Source organism: Manis pentadactyla, chromosome 5, assembly GCF_030020395.1.
Source record: "Manis pentadactyla isolate mManPen7 chromosome 5, mManPen7.hap1, whole genome shotgun sequence".
In the NCBI taxonomy this organism is placed as follows: Eukaryota; Metazoa; Chordata; class Mammalia; order Pholidota; family Manidae; genus Manis; species Manis pentadactyla.
In genome coordinates, this window is record NC_080023.1 from 148,113,431 (window position 1) to 148,136,807 (window position 23,377).

The window sequence follows — 23,377 nt, forward strand, 5'->3', positions numbered from 1 at the left end:
CCCTACACATGTGGAGCATCCACTTTGTGTGACATGTTGCCTGCCCTTTTTTATGAAAGTATCACTGATATACAATCTTATGTTTGTTTCAAACATGCAACACAATGGTTCGACAGTTACTCATATTATTAAATCCTCACCCCCTCTAGTGTAGTCACTGCCCATCAATGTGTAAGAAGGTACAGAATTATTCACTGTATTCCCCATGCTGCCCTACCGTCCCTGACCAGCTTATCTCATCTTGTGATTGGTGCATGCCCTTTTAGATTTTACTTGTTGAGAAGGTAGAGAACACTTTTCATAAGCAGAGAAAGAGACTGTAGTCCACTAAGGAAGCAGGAATTACTGACCTGCAGCGGTCCGCACACGCCACAGAGTCACAGCACCATCCTTTATCCCAAGTCATTCCATGCTACCCCGCTATATAATGAGCAATAAATACATGATATGAACAGTCTTAAAGAGAGTGAAATCAGCATTCAGTTGGATTTGAGACTTTCCGTCAGTTTGAAATCACTCCTAGCATTTAAATGCACAAACACTGCAACCGAGCTGGAGAATCAAGGGGGCGGGGAGAGATCCTGGCAACATGAATCTTACCAAACATTTGTATGTACTGGTTTACAAAACCCTCTCTTGTTTTTTTTTAATTGTTTTGACAATATTTTTAGTTTTCAGTGTACAAGTCTTACACTTTTCGTGTTAAAAAAAAACACAAGTTTACACGTTCCTTCTCAGGTGAATTATAAGGAACAGCTACATCAGGTAAACTTGTCTGCTGGAAAATGAACAAAAAACACTGAACTGTCATCTTTTGGACAAAGAGTATGAATGTTTTATTGGAACACAGTCACACCCATTTGTTGTATCATTTATGGCTGCTTTCATGCTACAATGTCAGAGCTAATTCATTGTGATGGAGGCTGTAAAGGCCACAAAGCCAAAAATATTTACTACCTGGCCCTTTATAGAAAAAACTTCCTGGTACATGTTCTTTCAGACCTAATTTTCAGTATGCAGGAAATCCAGGGGACAGAAGAACAATTTAAATGACATCATGAGGAAATGGTCAGGCAAATCCTGAACATGGCTATTCAGCAAGCCAATTGACTTAAGACTTTTCTAACATCAATATCATTTTTAAAAGGGACAAAAGCAACATAACAATCAAACTCAATGTCAGTCTTACTAGGACTCTGGTTCAGATATCCAGGAATATGAGACATTTTGGAGGAAGTTGGGGTCATTTGAATATGTGTCAGAAATTAAGTTATGATGAGTGTAGTAAGAGTATTGATTATGTACAGAATATTCTTTCAATTCTTTAATATTTGTTAATGGAATATTGATGAGGTGTCATGATGTCTTCCATGGACTATCAAATGCTTAGCAAGAAAATGTATACATGCATGTAAATACACTGAGAAAGATTTTTTAACGTGGCACTATGTTAACAATTGCTGACTCCAGATGAAGGGTATATGAGTTTTTGTTTTTGTTTTGTTTTTGGGGGGTACTGGGTATATTGAACATCAACCAAAAAACACATTCAAGATGTCAAGAAGGTGAAAAAAAATCAGCAGTAAGAAACATTTCAAACAACAGAATAAAAAAGTTGGGCTCTCGTCTCAGAAAGGGATCCGAATGGAAGCTAAAAAGGGTGCGATCATTTAGGTCCTGCCGACCCTTTGAACAAGGCCGTTGACAACTGGCTGCTCCCACAAGGGGCCCTGTGCCAACTTCCCGCTGCAAAGGCCCAAAGCTATATAATCAGCTGTCCTGGCTCAATCAGGTATTTAAAAGAGGTCATCAAACTGTAGTCCTCTTCCAAGTCCAGAACAGTGTCAATGACACTGCGATCATCAAAAGCCTGCCCGAGGCCACCCGGGTCAGCATCTCAGGCCTCCGGCGGGCTCTCGCCCCCCAGCAGAGCCCAGGCCTCCTCCCCGAAGGGCGAATCTCCGCAGCAACCACACACATGGTTCGACTCATTTTCAGATTCTAGTTTCCCCGCCAATTCTTCAATAGTGCGGATGCTTGTACGGTGGGTCCTGTCTAGCTGATCCTCCGTGACATCTTGGCTGGAACCGCCGACGGGTACGTTTGAGTTAACCCTCACCTCCCCCTCCGCGCCCTCCTGAGCCCTTTTAGGCGCCCCGTGGCCACGGCCCCGCCCCCGGTCCCGCCCTCCGGACCCCCGCGCGCTTGCTCTCCAAGCCGGCACCGCCCTCCGGCTCTCCGCCGGCTCGCACTCCCCGCGGGCCACCCATTCGAACCGCCGCGCGCTCGCTCTCCCCTCCGACCCGCCCACCGGCCCCGGCCTCCAGCTCGCCGCGCGGTCGCGCTCCCCTCCGGCCCCGCCTCCCCGGCCCGACGCGCTCGCTCCCCCTGCCGGCCGGGGCTCCCTCGGGGCGGACAGGGCCGGGCTTTGGGCCAGCCCCCAGGAGCCGGGCCGCCCGTCGGCTCCTGGCTGCGGGCAGCTCCTTGGGCCCCTGCGCGGCTGCCCAGAGAGGCCCGGAGCCGGCGGGCCTGCCCGCGCCTACAGCACCGCCGGCCTGGAGAGCGAAGGGGCCCGGAATTCCGGCCCTCGCCTGCACCCCCGCCAGCACTGCCCGGCCCCCTCGTGCCACCTGCACCCCCGCCCCACAGACCCTCGCACCCCTTCAGGACCCCCGCCGCCGTCCCCCATCACGCACCGTCCTAGTCCCGGCTCACACCTTCCCCCTCGCACACCCACTGCCCCGCCCCCAAGCCCGCTCTCAACCACTGCCTCCCGCACCCCTTTCTCTAGGCCCTGCCGGCACCCCTGCCCCCTACCCTAGGCCCCCGGCATATGAGTTTTTATTGTATCATTCTTACAAATGCTATGTTTACAAATGGCAAACGGTGTCAGATAAATAAATATATTAACTATTAATTAATTAAAGATACATGCTCTCATAAATTCCTAGACGTCCAGATAAAATGCCCTTTTCTCTGCACAAAACTAATTTTGGGAATAAATCTTTTCTAAAACTATGAATTTGCATGGCTAGATGATGGATTTAAAATAAAAAAATAAGACAAAATTATTAGAATAATAGAAGAAAATCGAGAGGATCTCTATTTCCACCTAGGAAATAGAAAATGGAAAAAAATTGCTCCCAATGTAACAATAAGAAAAAACAGTATAAACAATAAAAACATTTATTTTCTTGAACCCAGGAGAGAGAGGCAGTTCAACCAAGTAGCCTAAAATCTAAGGAAAGACAGGCTTGTCCCAGGAGAAAACATCAGGAGCACTAGCTGACCTACGGCAGACCACAGAAGGACGTATTCCGGTGCCACAGAAATGCTTGAAAAGATTCTCCTACAGCCCTTAAAGAATCGCTAAGGGCCAAGTGTGGGCTATAGTGAGAATACAGAACCCTGTTCTTAAGGAGCCCTAAGAATGTGGAGAGACCTTTTCTTAAATGCAGCCAGAGAGGGCAGGTGTACTGCTGAAGGTGGAGCAATGAGAAGTACCCTTAGCCAAACAGCCCCAAAATAAGCACTAGGTAACAAAACCAAAGATCAAAGGGCATTCTTAAATGCCGCCAATGAAGAATGATACATTATGCAGAGGGAAACCATATAAATTTCCTAGCCAAACCCCTGGTGCATTCCCCCACTGTCCCATTGTCTCTTCCATTCCAATCCCCCTAGTCCAGTAATTTCCACCAAGCCCAGAATCCCCCTGCCTCCGTGTGCCAGAGCATTGACAGCACTCCGATTCCATCCACACGCCCACCTCCTGCTTCCCTCCCTGGCTTCACACACAAATCTGCCTGACTCTGCCTGTTTTTTTCCAAGCTCGCCCACGCCATCATTCCAGCAGCTGTTGTCAGCCCTTCCCTTGCACCTGAGCCCTATCAGGTATTCAGCCCCCTCTAGCCCTCCTCTGTTGCCCCCAAGCACTCCACCCCATATCAAAGTCACTCTAATTCCTCCCCAAATCCTCACCCTTCCCGTTCATCCAGGACCTTCACGCTTCACTGCCTTCCTTTACAACCACGCAGGGCAGGTGCTCCTAGTACTCGCCTTCACCACCCTGTTTATACTCAATGGCTCCAGCCACCTAGCAACCACAGGACTTCTGTCGACCCAGATTGCGGGGTCTGTAATCCCCAGAGTGTCCTGGGTCCTCCTGACCCAGCCAGCTCTCCTCACTTTCCATATGGCCTCCAGACTTCCCCGGTATTCCACTCCTGCCCCTCCCATTCCCCAACTGCTGCACCACTTCAGACCTATGCAGCCCACCATTCTGAATCCCCTCAAGCCCTCTGGGCTCACCTGCCACTCCATGTCTCCCTGTATCTTCTGTCTCTCCTAGTCTCTCCCATCAATCCTCTCCCCACTCTGTGACTGTGCTAAACTCCAGTGCGGTCTCTCTCCACCTACCTGCTGCTCCCACCTTCTCCCCAGCTCCTCCACAGCACCTAGTGCCTCCCCCAGACCTGCAATACAGTCTATTCTCCAGCACAACCCAGTTCCTATCAGGCCCCATCACCATCCCCAGTCTTCCCATCGCTGTTCACAAAATTTTCCAGCCAGTTCTTCTCAGGCCCCTGTCCCTCCCTGAGTCTTTCAAACACCCAACCCAGAATGCCCCACAGGAAGACTGACTGATCTAACTCAGCCCTAAACAGCCCCCAATGGTCCCCTCCATTCACTCCATTTCTCCCCTGCTGATGCTTCTCCTCCCATTTCTCTTTTAGGCCATTGCTCCAATCCCAAGGAATTTCAACTCTCACTCTTTTTTTAAGTGTATTTTTTATTGAAGTATGGTTGATATGCAATCATATTGGTTTCAAGTATACAACACAGTGATTCAACAGTTACACACGATTAAATCCTTACCCCAACTAGTGCAGTTACCATCTGTCAAAAAAGATGTTGTATTCTCCATGCTGCACTTCCATCCCTATGACCATTTTATGTTATGGTTGAGATTTTGGGCCTTTTTATTCCCTTCACCTATTTCACCCACCTACCCCAAACCCTCCCCCATGGTAACCATCAGTCACTTCTCAGTGTCTATGAATCTCTGCTCTTTTGTTCATTCTGTTTTTAGATTCTTCATATAAGGGAAATCATATGGTACTTGCCTTTCTATGCCTGGCTTCTTTCACTAAGCATAATATCCTCTGGGTCTATTGTAAGAATGAGAATAAGTTAGCATAAGAGTAGCCATCTTAAGGGCCTAGAAGCAGTTTTCTGAGGTTGTGACTTAAAAGAAAAAAAAAACTGGAACTGGGTAAGGCCTTGGAAAACAAGTTATTCATGAACACCGGGATGGGGGCAGCTGTGGCCTTCCGTCAGCTAACCTCGGTCAGTTAATCCTACTTACCAAGCTTATCGTGCAGAACCTCCCTAACAATTGAGGAGTGGTCTTGTCTTGCAAAGATAATGTGCAGCTGTGGAAAATTACTAAGAGTTAAGTGTTTTGAAAATGCTATATAAACCGTTGGTTTTGAGTGCTCGGGGTCCTTGTTGAGACCCGCTGCGTCGGGCTAACTTGGACCCCAGCTAGCTGGTTCCTGAATAAATTCCTCTTGCTTGTTGCATCAAGAGACGCCTTTCGTGAGTGATTTGGGGTGGCGTCCTCCTCTGGGAGAATCCAACATTTGGGGGCTCGTCCGGGATATGCGCTCACCCCGCTTCACTCCCGAAGTCGCTCTTGGAGGAAGAGGTAAGATTAGTGGCGCCTTGGGTTGTCTGTATTCTGTTTTCTGTTTTTCAGTGAGACCGGTCAGAATTCTGAAAGGGTACCCGTTGTCTGGCAGCTGTCTCGATCCCGTAAAAGGGTCGAGACTGCGGTCGGTAGACGTACTAGGAGCACCACAGGCTGCAACCCTGGGGGACGCCTCGGGGAGGTTGGAGGGCCAGGGACGCCTGGTAGCCTCCCGTCTGTTTTTCTGGCAAAGTGAACCTGATGAGATAGGATTGATTTTTGGGCGCCGAGAGTATCAACCCTCTGATTCCTTTCGGTTTCTGTTTGAGACTCTGAGGAGAACTGAACGCGGCCGCTGTGTGTCTAATTTGTGTGTGTCTTTGTTTTTTGTGTCTTTTACGTGTCTAATTATTGTTATACTGACAATGGGACAGGCAGTGACGACCCCCTTAGCCTGACGTTAACCACCCGCCCTTTTCAGAAGAACCGCAGAAACTAACTGGTCTGGTAGAGTCCCTGATGTTTTCCCACCAGCCCACCTGGGATGACTGTCAGCAGCTTTTGCAGGTGCTCTTCACCACGGAAGAGAGAGAGAGGATTCTCCTGGAAGCACGAAGGAATGTGCCTGGAACCGATGGGCGACCTTCGCAACTCCCTCATGACATAGAGAGGGGGTTCCCGTTGACTAGACCCAACTGGGACTTTAATTCTCCAGAAGGTAGGGAGCGACTAACCATCTATCGTCAGGCTCTGGTGGCAGGTCTCCGTGGGGCCGCAAGACGCCCCACCAATTTGGCCAAGGTAAGAGAGGTCAGCCAGGGAGCCACTGAAGCACCCGCAGTATTCTTAGAGCGCCTGATAGAAGCCTTCAGGCGGTATACTCCCTTTGATCCCACTTCTGAGGGGCATAGTGCTTCAGTGGCCCTTGCTTTTATCGGACAGTCGGCACCCGACATTAGAAAAAAAACTACAGAGATTGGAAGGCTTACAGGATTTGTCGCTGAGGAAGAGAAGGAGTAAATAAAGGGAAAGTAAAAAAGAAAAGAGGGATAGGAAGTATGAGAGAAATTTAACAAAGATCTTGGCCGCAGTAGTAGAAAGTAAGGGACGCCCGCCCTCTAGTGGTAGAACTAGTAAGGCAGGGTCCCTGGGCAACCGACCTCCTTTGGATAAAGATCAGTGTGCATACTGCAAGGAGAAGGGGCATTGGGTGAAAGAATGCCCTAAGAAACCACCGCGGGGACCTCCGAAGAAGGTGTTGTCTCTGCTAGAAGATGAGGATTAGGGAAGACGGGGCTCGGAGCCCCTCCCCGAGCCTAGAGTAACTCTGAAGGTGGAGGGGCAACCCGTTGAGTTTCTGGTAGATACCGGGGCTCAACATTCAGTACTGACCCAAGCTAGAGGCCCCTTTCTAGCAAAAAGTCTTGGGTGTTCGGGGCCACGGGTCAGACAATATGCATGGACTACCCAAAGAACAGTGGACTTAGGAGTGGGACAAGTAAACCACTCATTCCTTGTTATACCGGAATGCCCTACACCCTTGTTAGGAAGAGACATCTTGACCAAAGTCGGGGCCCAAATATCCTTTCAGGCTGAAGATACCCGAGTGACTGATAAAGAGAAGAAACCTTTGGGCCTAAGTATTCTGTCCATAAGATTAGAAGACGAGTACTGCCTTTTTAAGGAACCAGAACCCTCCCGAGTTAATCAAAGGTGGCTCAACCAGTTTTCAGGGGCCTGGGCGGAGACGGCAGGTATGGGGCTTGCTGTAAATCAGCCCCCGGTGGTCATAGAATTGAAAGCCTCAGCCTCACCAGTATCCAATGAGTAAAGAAGCCAGAGATGGAATTAGGCCCCATATCCAGAGGCTCATAGAGCAGGGGATATTAGTAAAATGTTAAAGAAAGCGGGAACAGGAGATTATCGACCAGTGCAAGATTTAAGAGAAGTTAATAAGAGAACACAGGACATTCATCCCACTGTGCCGAATCCTTATAACCTGCTAAGCTCTCTGGCCCCAGAAAACACTTGGTATACAGTCTTAGATTTAAAAGACGCCTTCTTTTGTTTGCGCCTGCACCAGAGTAGCCAACCGCTGTTTGCTTTTGAGTGGAAGGACCTCTCCACAGGAACTACTGGACAATTGACCTGGACTCGCTTGCCACAAGGATTCAAGAATTCACCTATGTTGATGACTTGCTGATAGCCGCCCCTACACAAGAAGTCTGCCAAGAGGCCACTGAAGCCCTTTTGACTGAACTTGCTAAGCTGGGGTATAGAGTATCTGCCAAAAAGGCACAGATCTGCCAACAACAAGTGACTTATTTAGGGTATTCCCTGAGAGAAGGGAAAAGGTGGCTTACTGAAGCCCGGAAGCAGACTGTGACGCAGATCCCGGTCCCTACTACTCCGCGCCAAGTCCGCGAATTTCTGGGAACAGCAGGGTTCTGTAGATTATGGATACCCGGATATGCCACCTTAGCCGCCCCCCCTGTACCCCCTAACCAAAGGGGCAGCCCCGTTTGCTTGGGGACCTGAACAGCAACAGGCCTTTGATAAGATCAAGAAGGCCCTCCTGTCGGCACCCGCTCTGGCCTTGCCAGACGTGACTAAGCCGTTCGTCCTTTTTGTGGATGAACGGAGTGGAGTGGCTCGGGGTGTGTTGACCCAGCAATGGGGACCTTGGAAGAGACCTGTCGCCTATTTGTTAGAGTGTAATTTGGCAGCCACCCGAGAGATGGATGTCGAATGCCAGAATGACTCACTACCAAACCTTACTCCTGAATCGTGATCGTGTAGAGTTTGCCCCCCCTGCCATTCTAAACCCGGCCACTCTGCTCCCCGATTCGGGGAAGGAAGTGCTTCATACCTGCCAGGAAATCCTGGCTGAGGAGACAGGCGCCCGCCAGGACTTGCAAGATCAGCCCTTAGGAGGACCGGGACTCCTGACTTGGTATACGGACGGGAGCAGTTACATCATGGATGGTAAGAGAATGGCTGGAGCTGCAGTAGTAGATGATGACCGGATTATATGGGCCAGTGGACTCCCAACGGGCACCTCTGCACAGCGAGCAGAACTCATCGCCCTGACTCAGGCCCTAAGGATGGCAAAAGGTAAGAGACTTAACGACTACACTGACAGCAGATACGCCTTTGCCACTGCTCATATACACGGGGCTATTTATAGACAGAGAGGGCTGTTAACTTCTGCCGGGAAAGATGTTAAAAACAAACAAGAGATTTTAGATTTGCTAGAAGCCATCCATAGGCCTAAGGAAGTAGCAATAATACATTGCCCTGGACATCAGAAAGATGACTCTCCAATAGCTCGAGGAAACCGGAGGGCAGACCAAGCCGCAAAGCAAGCGGCTCAGGGAATGAACATTTTGCCCCTCCAAGTGTATCCGGAAGCCACCCACATTAAGAGCTTCCAGTATACACCTGAAGATCTCGTTTGTATAAACAAATTAGGGTTCTGAAGAAGGGAAAGTTGTCCTGCCCCAGAGAGAGGCAGAGGAATACTTAAGGCAATTACATCAATTGACACATCTGGAGCAAAAAATCTAAAAACCTTGGTTCGAGACTCCCCTTATCATGTTATTGGATTAGGAAAATTGGCTGACGAGGTTGTAAAAAATTGTGTACCCTGTCAATTAGTAAACGTGAGCAAAAATCAAGCAATATCTGGAAAAAGACTTCGAGGAGATCGCCCAGGAGCTTATTGGGAAGTTGACTTCACTGAAATTAAGCCTGCTAAGTATGGATATAAGTACCTTCTAGTTTTCAGGATGGACAGAGGCGTTCCCCACAAAAACTGAGACAGCCCAGACGGTGTCTAAAAAGATCCTTGAAGAGATATTCCCAGATTTGGGATCCCAAAGGTAATCGGCTCTGACAACGGCCCTGCCTTTGTTGCCCAGGTAAGTCAGGGATTGGCCAAGATCCTGGGGATGGATTGGAAATTGCATTGTGCATACAGGCCCCAGAGCTCAGGACAGGTAGAAAGGATGAACAGAACTCTAAAAGAGACCTTGACTAAATTGTCCATAGAGATTGGCTTATGTGATTGGTTGGTCCTCCTTCCCTTTGCCCTGTTTAGAGTCAGGAACACTCCCGGCTGCTTTGGACTAACGCCTTTTGAAATAATGTTTGGGGCCCCGGCCCCGCTTCAGTCAGCACATCTTCATACATTCCCTGAGTGTGCAACTAATAAGTTTTTGCTTGAAAAGTTACGAGCCTTGGAGGACTGTGTGCAGCTTTAAGAGAAGAATGCTGCTTTTATGCAGACCACTCCGGAATAAGAGATTCAATGTCAAAGCTTAGGGAAAGGCTAGACCAGAGAAAGAGAGAGCGAGAGGCTGGCCAGGGTCTATTTGAGTCCTGGTTCACTAAGTCCCCATGGCTCACAACTCTGATATCCACTTTAGCTGGACTCTTGCTCATTCTTGTTCTGCTTCTTACTTTTGGTCCCTGCGTTTTGAACCGGCTAATATCTTTTGTTAGAGAGAGAGTAAGTGCTGTTCAAGTACTAATGCTGAGACAACAGTATCACTCGCTCACACATCAAGAAGAAACAAACATTCCATGATTGGAATGCCCCAAAAAGAGAAGTGGGGAAATGTAAGAATGAGAATAAGTTAGCATAAGAGTAGCCATCTTAAGGGCCTAGAAGCAGTTTTCTGAGGTTGTGACTTAAAAGAAAAAAAAAAACTGGAACTGGGTAAGGCCTTGGAAAACAAGTTAATCATGAACACCGGGATGGGGGCAGCTGTGGCCTTCGGTCAGCTAACCTTGGTCAGTTAATCCTACTTACCAAGCTTATCGTGCAGAACCTCTCTAACAATTGAGGAGTGGTCTTGTCTTGCAAAGATAATGTGCAGCTGTGGAAAATTACTAAGAGTTAAGTGTTTTGAAAATGCTATATAAACCGTTGGTTTTGAGTGCTCGGGGTCCTTGTTGAGACCCGCTGCATCGGGCTAACTTGGACCCCAGCTAGCTGGTTCCTGAATAAATTCCTCTTGCTTGTTGCATCAAGAGACGCCTTTCGTGAGTGATTTGGGGCGGCGTCCTCCTCTGGGAGAATCCAACACTATCTATGTTGTCACAGATGGCAGGATTTATTTCTTTTTTATGGCTGAATAATATTCCATTGTGTATATGTACATATCTATCCATTCTTCTATTGATGGTCAACTCTCACTTTTCTTATTAAGGCATCATTGATATACACTCTTATGAAGGTTTCACAGGAAAACAATGTGGTTACTACATTCACCCATATTATCAAGTCCTCCCCCATATCCCACTGCAGTCACTGTCCATCAGTGCAGCAAGATGCCACAGAGTCACTACTTGTCTTATCTGTGCTACACTGTCTTCCCCATCTCACTCTTGAATACCCTATTGCTAAGACCCAAAGTGCCCAATTTTCTACGATCTGAAGACTCCAAGTATGCAGCTTCGGCTGCTTGTAGTTCTCTGGTTCCTGCCTTTTAGATTTCCAGTTCTGCAACACATGAGCTCCGTAACTTCTGGTTCCATGACACTTGGGATCCTCAACTTCCAGCTTTAAAGTGCTTCTCATTACATACTTCCCAGATCCAGATTCTATGTCTCCACCAGGGATTAAATCCTGAATGAGTCCATTTCCTCAACCATATAATGACCATCAGATCCAGGAAAGGGGGCAACAAATGCAGGGAGCTGCTTGCAACTGAGCCCCAAAGTGCACATCTGAAAGGAGAGACCTCTTCAACCTTGTACCTCATCACCACCCCCCACCCGCTCTCTGATGGGCATGGTCTTGTACCGGATCTCTAGCATGAGAAATGGAACCTCACTTCATAAACTTGTCTCATGCCAGTTTCTAACTCAAGGACATAATTCTGGGAGGGAGGAAAGAACTGGGAAACCTCCAGGCCCTGATCAGCCTGATCTGGTTAACTCACTTGTCATTGGGTTTCATACTAGAGCTTAATCTTTATTTTCTCCTTTACCATTTGTCAGTAAAATTACAATTATTTCCAGAATCTCTTGCCCGGTTTTACTGCATCTGCATATCAATAGGTGTCTCCAAGAGGTGAAGATTAGCAATCTGCATATCAACAGGGAATTACAAGGGCATGGGAGGGTTTATCTCAAATGGAGAGGCTGGGTGGAGCTCTCTTCTCTCTTCTGCTGCAGCTGGGTCTGAGGAGAAGAGGGGACCATGGCTTGTAAGAAATAAATGGTTTCTTACACTTCATTTGTAAGACCCAACGGCCTTATTCCGGTCTGCGCTTCCCCCCCAGTGAGGAGACGAAGGCCACGGCAGATCGATGCAACAAGCAAGAGGTTTATTGTTATTCCAGCTAGCTGGGGTCCAAGTGTCTGCCCGACACAGCGGGTTTCAACAAGGACCTCGAGCACTCAAAACCAAGGGTTTATATAGCATTTTCAAAACACTTAACTCTTAGTAATTTTCCACAGCTGCACATTATCTTTGCAAGACATACATCCTGGGGTTAAGCGAGAGCAAGGTAAGACCACTCCTCAATTGTTAGGGAGGTTCTGCACGATAAGCTTGGTATGTAGGATTAACTGACCAAGGTTAGCTGACTGAAGGCCACAGCTGCCCCCATCCCGGTGTTCATGATTAACTTGTTTTCCAAGGCCTTACCCAGTTCCAGTTTTTTTTCTTTTAAGTCACAACTTCAGAAAACTGCTTCTAGGCCCTTAAGATGGCTACTCTTATGCTAACTTATTCTCATTCCTACATTCCCCTCTTCTTCTTGTAACTATTTCAATCATGAAATTAGAGGTCATCTGTTTGGTAGTGCAATAGGGGAAAGGCACAATATGAACGGCGCAGTCTTAGCTTTTGAAGGTTGTGTTTGTCCAGCTGACGTGGTTATCTTGGAATAGTTTTTGAGAACGGTGTGTGGGTCAGCTAAACAGCGTTGGTGTCTCTGGAAGCGCACCTGGTCACTTTAGGGGTCTTCTGGTGATTTTTAAGCTGGAGAGGATTCTCAGTAGGTTGGGCTCTCCACGTGAGATGGTCGTCAGCTGTCTCGGCTGAGATAACGGGTTTCACATGAGATGCGTGGATCCAGGTGGCAATCTTACTAACTTTGACTGCTGTTGGGGTGGTCAGTAACACTAAGTAGGGTCTTTTCTACCGTGGCTCAAGGGTCTGCGCTCGGTGTCGCTTTACAAACACAAAGTCTTTAACTTGGAACAGGTGGGCTGCTTCTGAAGTGCCGGGCTCATAGACTGCTTTTAGTTGGGTCTACACTTCTCTTTGGACTGCCTGAAGAGCTTTTAACTTATTATATAAATCGCGGTTGTCAGTTTGGGTAACGGGGAAGGGGTTTTTGAATATTAAAGATAATTTCTTTCTTTGATTTCTCTCTGGGACACTGGCGCCCTGGTTCGGGTGCACGTCAAAAGATTGCATGCTCAGCCTCTAAGGTGGGCTGAGATATTGTCTATTTGCTAAAGAATCTTGCTTTTTACTATGCCGTCTACAGCTGGGTCTGTATGCTAAGTCAATTGCTCAGCTTGCAAGATTACTTAGTCAGATCTGAAGGAGGAAAGACAGCACACAGGCCCGGGCCCTCCAGTATGCTAAAGCGAATCCCATACACGATTACAAATGACTAGCATAACAAAACATGTGCTACTCCTCTCTATCTGGGGAACATTAACTGATCTCACTGAAGAATGATTCCAGAGTTCTATGTTCAACATAGTTCCAGTAGGGGGGAGTTCCAGCATGTAGTTACATTGCTCTGATTGCAAATATCCCGCCCCGCCTCTTCCAGAGGCTCTCACTTTATTCTGTCTAAGCCTATGGTCCCTGTCTCATTCTCTCTTCTACAGGTAGAGACTCTAGCTGCTGCTAGGGAAAAGGGGCGATGACCGCTCTGGCTGCTTCGTGCTGAGAAGGGGGCGCGGTAAAGGGTGCAGCTAGGTCTCTATCACTGGTCAGTTGAGAGGGCCTCAGAAGGCTGGCGCTTCTATTCTGGGTTTCGTTTCTATTACTATTTGCAGTTTTGTGGCTTCTAGGCAAGATAAAACAAATTGTGTTATTAGGTTATGTACCAACATCTGGAGTTGGATTTTCTATTCTGGAAGAAGGCTGCGTTATTGAAACAATACTTTAAAATCACTTTCATTTTTATTAGAAGTAACCAGGTTAAGAAAATAATTAACAGCTGGCTTGATTATTTGCACAAGTGCAGCAAGAAGAGCAATTGATTACACAGGCTCTTTTAAATATGCTTTGCTGGAACTTTTTGCAAGGAACCTCAGATTGAACTTTTAAAGGCCTCTTGAGGCTAGACAGCCAAGCCAAACCTGCCATCAGGCTTTGCCTGCAGTACCTGTAGATTTGGATGAATTCCTCTCTTCTCGAGGTCTCTGCACCTGCCAGGAAGCGACTTTCTTTACTCACCTGGTAAGGCTGCTGGGAACTCTGCAAGCAAGGTACCAGGCTAGTTCTTCCAAGGGGCTTTGTTGGCCCTATAAAGTCAATCTTAGTTCTTTAAAGTTGTTCACATCTGAGTCCATGCACATGTCTCTCAGGTATGACATTCCAGCCAAAGCCCTGGCAGTATAACCAGTGTTCTTAGTCTTCTCACAAGGAAAGCAGATTCTTACTAAACTCGTGCAAATAAACATACTGCCATGGAATACGAAAACAGTCACCAAAAGTTTTTAAACTCTGTAGGGATCAGGTAGAGAGAAGGATGTCTCAATTCTGCTTATAAAGACAGCCATCTACTAAACTGTTGTCAGCTTAAGAGAACAAGCTCAAAACACTATCAGCAACATTCGAAACAAAAAGACACAAAACCATTTTCTTTAGTTTATGTAATCTTATGCAACTAATACCTGTTCTGCTGAAATCCAGTTCTTTACCAGTCCAGGAACAACAAAACAGTGACTATAAATGACAAAAAACTTACAAATGACAATGGTCAAAGATCTGACGAGAGCTCACTGTAAGACAGTTGACATAAGGAAATTCTGATATTTCTGTAATACAAAACATTCAGTAACAAAGTTTAGCATTATTCTCTTTGACAGTGCTTTCCTGGTAAATATATATATATATATATATCAGATAAATAAGCCAAATTAGTCAAATACTTTCTCTAATGAGAAAAAATTCTTCTGACATGTTCTAGGGGCCCTCTGGAAAATATCAGAGTTAACTAGAGGTAAAAGCACTTTTTTGCATTTAATTCTTTTAGAACTGTCTATCATTACACATTTATTGTCTATATACCCAGCACAGTAAACGAGATATCTTAAAAAGGTGGGGCAGCAGGGGAGACTGCTGCTGTCAGTTTTTAAAGACAATATATACAAAGTCAAAATAATCTATGTTACCAAGCATTCTTGAGAGAATGGTAGCAGATGGTAGATTTTTCTGCTTTCATCTTCAGGAGGGGAAAAAAGCTACAATAAGAATTCACATTTAGCTGAAAGAACTGTCCAAACTCAAGGCAGATTATAATATCACCAGGCATACAAAAGACCTGTTAGAGATACATACAAAGAATGAATATGGCTATAGTCAAATTCAACTTAAAAGTTTAAGCAGAATCTCAAATTTAAATGTCTCTTTCTTTTACACAGATATTCAGATTTGACCAGAAATATGCTTTGAGATGAAAGAGATCAGGCATCTTACTTCTTCATTTAGGGATTGAGAAATGATGACCTTTGGCTTTCTAACCAGCTATTTCATTCATGGCATCAATAGTGGGTTGTGGTGACATGGAAATGTATGCTGGATATTTGGATGGTTTAAAGATTATATACAATTAATAGCTTACAAACAGTGAAAATAATAAGAACATAACTCAGCATAAGTGTCCAAGACCAGATACAAAAAAGCAGAGAAAGTGCTTAAGTCTACAGGTCTTCCCTGAAAGCTTCAAGAATGTTTTACTCTTTAATAGTAGATAGAGCTTTTAATAGAATTTGCATAGCAACTTATAAGATCATTTGCATTAAAAAATATGGAGAGTCCTCCATGTTTTTTAAAACATACAAACATATCTACAGCATATAAATTAAACAAGAAGACCTGGTGGTTCTCAAAAAAATCTATTACAACCTTCTTCAAAAGTGGTCACCCGTTTGCCCATCTAAACTTTTACAGTGAAACCTGTTTTTCTGGGAGAAACATAATCTTGTCCAGATTCTACACAATTTAATTTTTAAGAATAAATTTTGGTTTGTTAACTTAAATAATTCAATTTCTCATGCCATGCAATCGTTTTCAATAACAAAATATTTCAAAGGCAAATAAAGGTTACACAGTTGTTAATATTAAAAAGACTAAAAGCTAAAGTTTGTTAAGATTTCATTTTTTAAAAAAATATTCTGGCAACTCACTGAGACTTTAAGCATGAGAAACTGCTTTGATAAAACAATTAGAGAACTCTTTGCAATCTTTCAACATTGAGCAGACTAACAGTTAAAGAAAACTGTTTTTTGTTTTGTTTTTTTTAACTGGAAACAAAATTCTAATTTTGCTGTGCACTTGATATCAAGACTCACTTGCTTTAATTTCACATAGCATGACTATATCTGTAAGAATATAGTAATTTATTCTTCATTTGCCCCATGGTCTCAAGCACATAAACGGGTGAGAATTATGCCTGGGCTTGCCGGGGTTTATCCCGCCTTATCTCTAAACATCTTGACCTTCCTCCAAAGCAACAGGCTGAGCGGATCCGCTACAACAAAAGGCACCACGCTGCTGCACCACACTGCTCTCTCTTTGTCTCTGTTCTCCGTCCCTCTCTAACATAAACAGCTGCACTTTAGAACAAAGCCACTTTCTTTTATCAAAAAACACATTCTTTAGCATGCAGATGAGTTTCCATTCTTTATACCTTCTCTTATTAAAACATACATCTTTTAGCATAGAGAAATGTTTTCCTTATTTAAGTAGTTTTCATTAGAACTTAAAATCATTTGATACTTTAATTTTCAGTGAACACTGAAAAACAGGCCACCGTAAACTGTTACACTAGCATTCTTCATCTATGAACATATATTATCATTTTTGGAAATGTGCTTTACAACACAATTTCTCATTAGGCACAAAATATGTCTATATAACTTAGCAAACTTTAAAAATTTTGGTTACCACAAAAATTCTCAAGCTGTTTGCATACATATACACTGTTATACATTAATACAGTATTATTATTAAGATGTTTATTTGCTACACTTGTTTACTTATTTTTAGCAACTATGCCAGATTACTTAGAAAACTTTTACTAAACATTAGACAAAGTCAAGCTTTCCTTCAAGCATTTTCTTGAAATGTTTAACTGGTAACATCAACTTAAATGACTTTAAGTAAACTTTGGCAGCTGATAACTACAATGACATGCCCGCCTCAGGCAAACCCAAATTAGCATTAATGCTTAACATTTTCCATCAGATTTTCTGGAAGTTTTAGAATGCCTAATTTTCACAAGCGCTTGTCTTTAAATCAATTTCATTAATACCATCCGGAGGTAGAAAGATATTTTCATTTACACACTTAGACACACAAACTTACAGACTGAGACATAATGATAAGGTTCCCTCCGGCAGCCAGCCAACATTAAAGGATGGCCACTTGAGGTGAAGAAAACACGAAATTTTCTCTTCCTGATGTCCGTGCTCAAATTGTGAGCTCTCTCCCTAACGTCTGAGAAAAATGGTCTGTCATGAGAGACAAGGGGGTCGTCTGCGTCTGTCCCATTGTCAGTATAACAATAATTAGACACGTAAAAGACACAAAAAACAAAGACACACACAAATTAGACACACAGCGGCCGCGTTTAGTTCTCCTCAGAGTCTCAAACAGAAACCGAAAGGAATCAGAGGGTTGATACTCTCGGCGCCCAAAAACCAACCCTATCTCATCAGGTTCACTTTGCCGGAAAAACAGACGGGAGGCTACCAGGCGTCCCTGGCCTCCCAACCTCCCCGAGGCGTCCCCCAGGGTTGCAGCCTGCGGTTCTCCTAGTATGTCTACCGACCGCAGTCGCGACCCCTTACGGGACCGGGACGGCTGCCAGACAACGGGTACCCTTTCAGAATTCTGACCGGTCTCACTGAAAAACAGAAAACAGAATACAGACAACCCAAGGCGCCACTAATCTTACCTCTTCCTCCAAGAGCGACTTCGGGAGTGAAGCGGGGTGAGCGCAGATCCCGGACGAGCCCCCAAATGTAAGACCCAACGGCCTTATTCCGGTCTGCGCTTCCCCCCCAGTGAGGAGACGAAGGCCACGGCAGATCGATGCAACAAGCAAGAGGTTTATTGTTATTCCAGCTAGCTGGGGTCCAAGTGTCTGCCCGACACAGCGGGTTTCAACAAGGACCTCGAGCACTCAAAACCAAGGGTTTATATAGCATTTTCAAAACACTTAACTCTTAGTAATTTTCCACAGCTGCACATTATCTTTGCAAGACATACATCCTGGGGTTAAGCGAGAGCAAGGTAAGACCACTCCTCAATTGTTAGGGAGGTTCTGCACGATAAGCTTGGTATGTAGGATTAACTGACCAAGGTTAGCTGACTGAAGGCCACAGCTGCCCCCATCCCGGTGTTCATGATTAACTTGTTTTCCAAGGCCTTACCCAGTTCCAGTTTTTTTTCTTTTAAGTCACAACTTCAGAAAACTGCTTCTAGGCCCTTAAGATGGCTACTCTTATGCTAACTTATTCTCATTCCTACACATTTCTCCCTTTGACTGCGGTTTCAAAGATATTTGCCCTGGGATTTTCGCCCCGGAGTTACCCATTCAAAAATCACCCATGGAGAAATTAATAATGTTACTCCCATTATAAACAAGGACAGAAGATTTGATGGATTTTAAAAGTGAAGATACGGGGCAAATGCTGGGATCTGTCTCCCAAACTAAAACCATGTAGGGGTGCTGCCATTAGCTGACCCTAGAGTCCTCTGGCATCGGCCCCCCCTGCAGCCAGGCTTGTATTCCACCTTCGCTGGGTCTGCACGGGAGTTGTGTGTCCCCCAGGCCACAGTATCTACTACATTTCCTCTTTCTCCTAGTTTTCCACCTTGCAGATTATTGTGGGCTGATTATTTTTGCCCCCCACCAATTCATACACTGAAGCCCTAAATGTGATGACCACACCTCCCCCCTACCCCACCCCCAGATGGTATTTGGTGAGGACACCTTCAGAAGATAATCAGATAAGGGTGGGGCCCTTGAGATGAGATTAATGTCTTAAGAGGAGACACAAGAGAGTTTGCTTTTTCTCTCCACACTCCAAAGGAGAGAAAAGGCCATGTGAGCACAGAGTGAGAAGCTGTCCATCTGCAAGATGGGAAGACAGCTCTCACCAGAAACCAAACCCTGTCACACCTTGACCTTGGCCTCCCCAGCCTCTAGAACTGTGAGAAAACCAGTTTCTCTTCTTTAAGCCACCCAAACTATGGTATTTTATTATGGCAGCCTGAGCTAATACACCAATCCTCAAAATTTCTGGACATGTGGATCATGTCTACCTGGTTCATTTTAGTTTCTTTCAGTTTAGCACCATGCCTTTCAAAAGAGTAAGCACCCATTAAATATTTGAAGGGTGAATGAATAAATTGGGGTAGGATGAAGAAGTCCCCTGAATGTCCTAGGACAGAGATCAGCAGACTACAGCCCATGTGCTGGGGTGATGAGTCTGGTCCCCTCAGTTCCTGTCCCCACCACAACAATGAACTGAAGGGCAGAGACACAGTCATGAAGCAGAATGAAAGCTTCATTTGAATATACTCGAAGGGAAGAATGGGCTAGAGTCAAGGCAGATAAAGGCAGGTTTACTTGCCTATCTGCAGTAGGAAAGAGAGAGTGAAGACTTATGCTTACAGCCTGGAAAACAGGATAGAACAGCACAGTGACAAAGACCCACGAGGAGAGACAGAGACAAAGTGATAAGTTGAGCAGTAAAAAGTCTCTTGAAAATACACAGGCCAAGAGAAGGGAGTGCAGGCAACCTCAGAGAGGAGGAGGGACACCCAAAGGCTGGGATTCTGTGTTTACAGCTTTCAGGAGTGGGTGATGGATCGGGGTAGGACTGCCAGGAAGTCTAATCTCAGGATTCTCTCTGATGAGAAACAGATCACAGTCTGCAGCCAGACCTCCAGGTGACTCTGTCGGAGAGCCTTTTGTTCCTCTCCGAGGCAGTGGCTACTCCCAAGCACTGGGAACACGTCACTTAAGACTGCTTGCCTTTAGATAAGTCATTGGCGGAATCTAACTTCCCAATTCTCTTTCAAAAGTGGAACCTTAGCCTTAAGAGAAGTCTCTCCTTTTCTTATTATGCTAATCTCAGCATTTTTTAGGAAAATTAATCATATGCTTGTCCCTTGTCTCTGCACTATCTCACCTGCATTAGCTGGAGCAGGTCTTCAGGTCAGCCCAGATGCGGTGCATGTGGACTGAACTGACATGGCAAAGGGCATGAGTCTGTCTACCCTCTGGCTTAATCTGATTAATCCCTGAGTTCTCTTTTCATCTGCTCATGTCTATCTGCTCACCTAATACAGGGTACACATCTGGCTTGCCACCCTTTTTTGTGCAGCCCAGAACCTAAGAATAGTTTTCATTTTTAAATGGGTGGGACAAAAAAAGGTATGATATTTTGTGCCATGTCATCATTACATGAAACTCAAATTCAATGTCTATAAATAAAGTTTCATTAAAACACAGTCATGATCATTCATTTATGTGTGTCCGTAAGAGTTTTCATGCTACAGTGGCAGAATTGAGTTGTTGTTACAGATATCTGGCTGTGATGGTTAATTTTATGTAAACTTGACTGGGTCACAGGATGTCCAGATAGCTGATTAAACATGATTTCTGGGTGTATCTGTGAGGGTGTTTCCAGAAGAGGTTACCATTTGAATTGGTGGACTTCTTAAAGCAGAGGACCTTCCCCAGTGTGGCTGGGCACAATTCAATCCACTGAGGGCCTGAATAGAATTCAAAAGTGGAGGAAGGTTGAATTCACAGCCTCACTGAGCTGGGACATCGATCTCCTGCCCTTGGTGCTCCTGGTTCTCAGGTCTTCAGACCCAGACTGAAATCTATACCATTAGTCCTCTGGCTCTCAGGCCCTCAAATTATAGCCCTGGTTTTCTTTAGTTTCCAGCTTATGAATAGCAAGCTGTGGGACTTCTCAGCCTCCATTATCAGGTGAGTCAATATCTCATGGTAAATCTTTTCGTGAGTCTGTGTGTGTGTGTGTGTTTATCTTTGGGTAAAATTGCAATATTTCCAGAATCTCTCACCCAGCCTTAGTGCATCTCCATATTAATAGGTGTTTCCAAGGGGTGGAGAGAAGCAGTCCGTCTCTATATCAATAGGTGATTACAGGATGGGGGGAGCAAGGGTATAACTGGACCAGAGAAGTTTGCTGGGGTCCCCTTTTTTGCAGGCAGGTAGTGAGAGACACAGGCAAGCAGAAGTGGGTGACTGCTTGTAAGCTTTGAATGGGTTTCTCCCACTTTATTTCTCCATTGGACTGATTTTGGTTTCAAAGGTAATTTGCCCCTGGCCGGGAGAAATATGCCCCCCGCCCACTGGCTCCGAGAGTTACAGTGTCTTATTTGTTCTATTTCTCTGGATGAACTAATACCCTGGCCCATAAAACCTAAAATATACATACTATGATATGAGTTTTCAAACTACCTGCATCTCGATCATGTCTGTGAAATGGCATATATTTCAATTGCCTTGCTAAAGAGATTTGGTTTGGAGGAAGCTTGCAGTCTCTGAGTCAATTCTAACTGCAAAAATCACTACTTTCCTCTGAAAGTTCCATGAAGCCAGTACCTAATTCTCTCTTGATCTCTGCCTTGGACATGGTGAGTAGTCAATTTTTAACGAGTAGACAGTTGAGACCACAGAAAACAGAACAAAGAAATTAAGAAATCCAGATTATGATGTGACTCTTCCCATTCTTTTGAATGTTGTTGGTATGAAAATCCCCTAAGGCTGGTTTTCTGCTCATAGACTTTCAGCATCTAAAAGAGTCCTTGTAAGAAGGAGAAGCTTCAGAAAGGGACTTAACGCAATGTGACTGAGAAACTGGGCCACAGTTGCCCCTTTATATGTTGAGAGCTCTCTGAACACACTGTAGAGCACAGAAAAATTCAAGATTTTGCAGGAATTGCATGTCAAGCATGTCCACCATGACTTCTTTCACATTGCTGACATGATGAATTTCTTGAAACACACAAAACAAATCCTTTGTTATCTTCTCTTAATGGCTAAAAGAATAATAGCTCAGATTTTCCATAGGATGAGAGGATACAGTTCAAATGATCTTTTTAATTACCCAGGAAGGATAATATTTCAGAAATGACATATATATCATTTGAATGATAAGAATATAGATAAGAAATTATAAGAATATAGAAAGATGACTTAAAGTCTCTTCTAAAAAAATTTATAAGCCATTTAAGAAGTCTTTAATAACAAATTTTCCTCCCAGACTGATTTGTCAGGGTAGGACTGAAAGGATATATCAGATTGCATTTTGCTAGATGCTGGTGTTTCTCAGAAGCCCCATGCCCCAGAGGATATAACAATTATAAAAATCTATGCACCCAATATAGCAGCACCTAAATATATAAGACAAGTACTAACAGAACTAAAGGAGGAAACGGACTGCAACTTACTCATATTAAAGGACTTTAACATGCCACTTACACCAATAGATCAATGAGACAGAAAATAAATAACAAAATAGAAGCACTGAACAACACTTCAGATCACATGGACTTAGCAGATATCTGCAGAACATTCCAACCCAAGAGCAGCAAGATACACGTTTTTCTCAAGTGCACATGGAACATTTTCCAGAATAGACCACATACTAGCCCACAGAAAGACCCTCAATAAATTCAAAAGGATTGAAATTGTATCAAGCAACTTCCCAGACCACAAAGTATGAAACTAGAACTAAATTACACAAAGAAAACAAAAAGACCCACAAACACATGAAGGTTAAACAACATGTTTCTAAATAATCATTGGATCAATGAACAAATCAAAGTAGAAATCAAGCAATACATGGAGACAAACAAAAACAAAAATACAACGGTTCAAAATTTGCGGGACACCCCAAAAGTGGTTCTAAGAGGGAAGTATATAGCAATACTATATATAATATATAGGCCTACCTCTAGAAACAAGAACAATCCCAAATAAACAGTCTAAACTCACAATTAAACTAGAAAAAAAGAACAAGTGAAACCAAAAGTTAATAGAAAGAGGAACATAATAAAGATCAGAGCAGGAATAAATAAAATAGAGAATAAAACAATAGAAAAAACAATGATACCACAAGCTGGTTCTTTCAGAAGATAAACAAAATAGATAACCCCCTAGCCAGACTTATCAAGAAAAAAAAGAGAGAATACACAAACAAAATCAGAAACTAAAAAGGAATAGTCAAAACTGACACCACAGAACTACAATGCATTATTAGAAAATTCTATGAAAAATTATATGCGAGTAAATTGGGCATCCCAGAAAAAATGGACAAATTCCTAGAAAAGTACAACCTTCCAAGATTGACCCTGGAAGAAACAAAATCTGAACAGGACAATTACCAGTAATGAAATTGAATTGGTACTCAAAAAACTCCTAACAAACAATA

At 44.5% G+C, this 23,377-nt stretch overlaps 1 pseudogene; it reads right to left on the reverse strand.

The window, feature by feature from the left end:
- Nucleotides 1-11,793: 11,793 nt before the first annotated feature.
- Nucleotides 11,794-23,377, reverse strand: part of LOC118930112 (adhesion G protein-coupled receptor E2-like) — a 32,211-nt pseudogene continuing 20,627 nt past the window's right edge.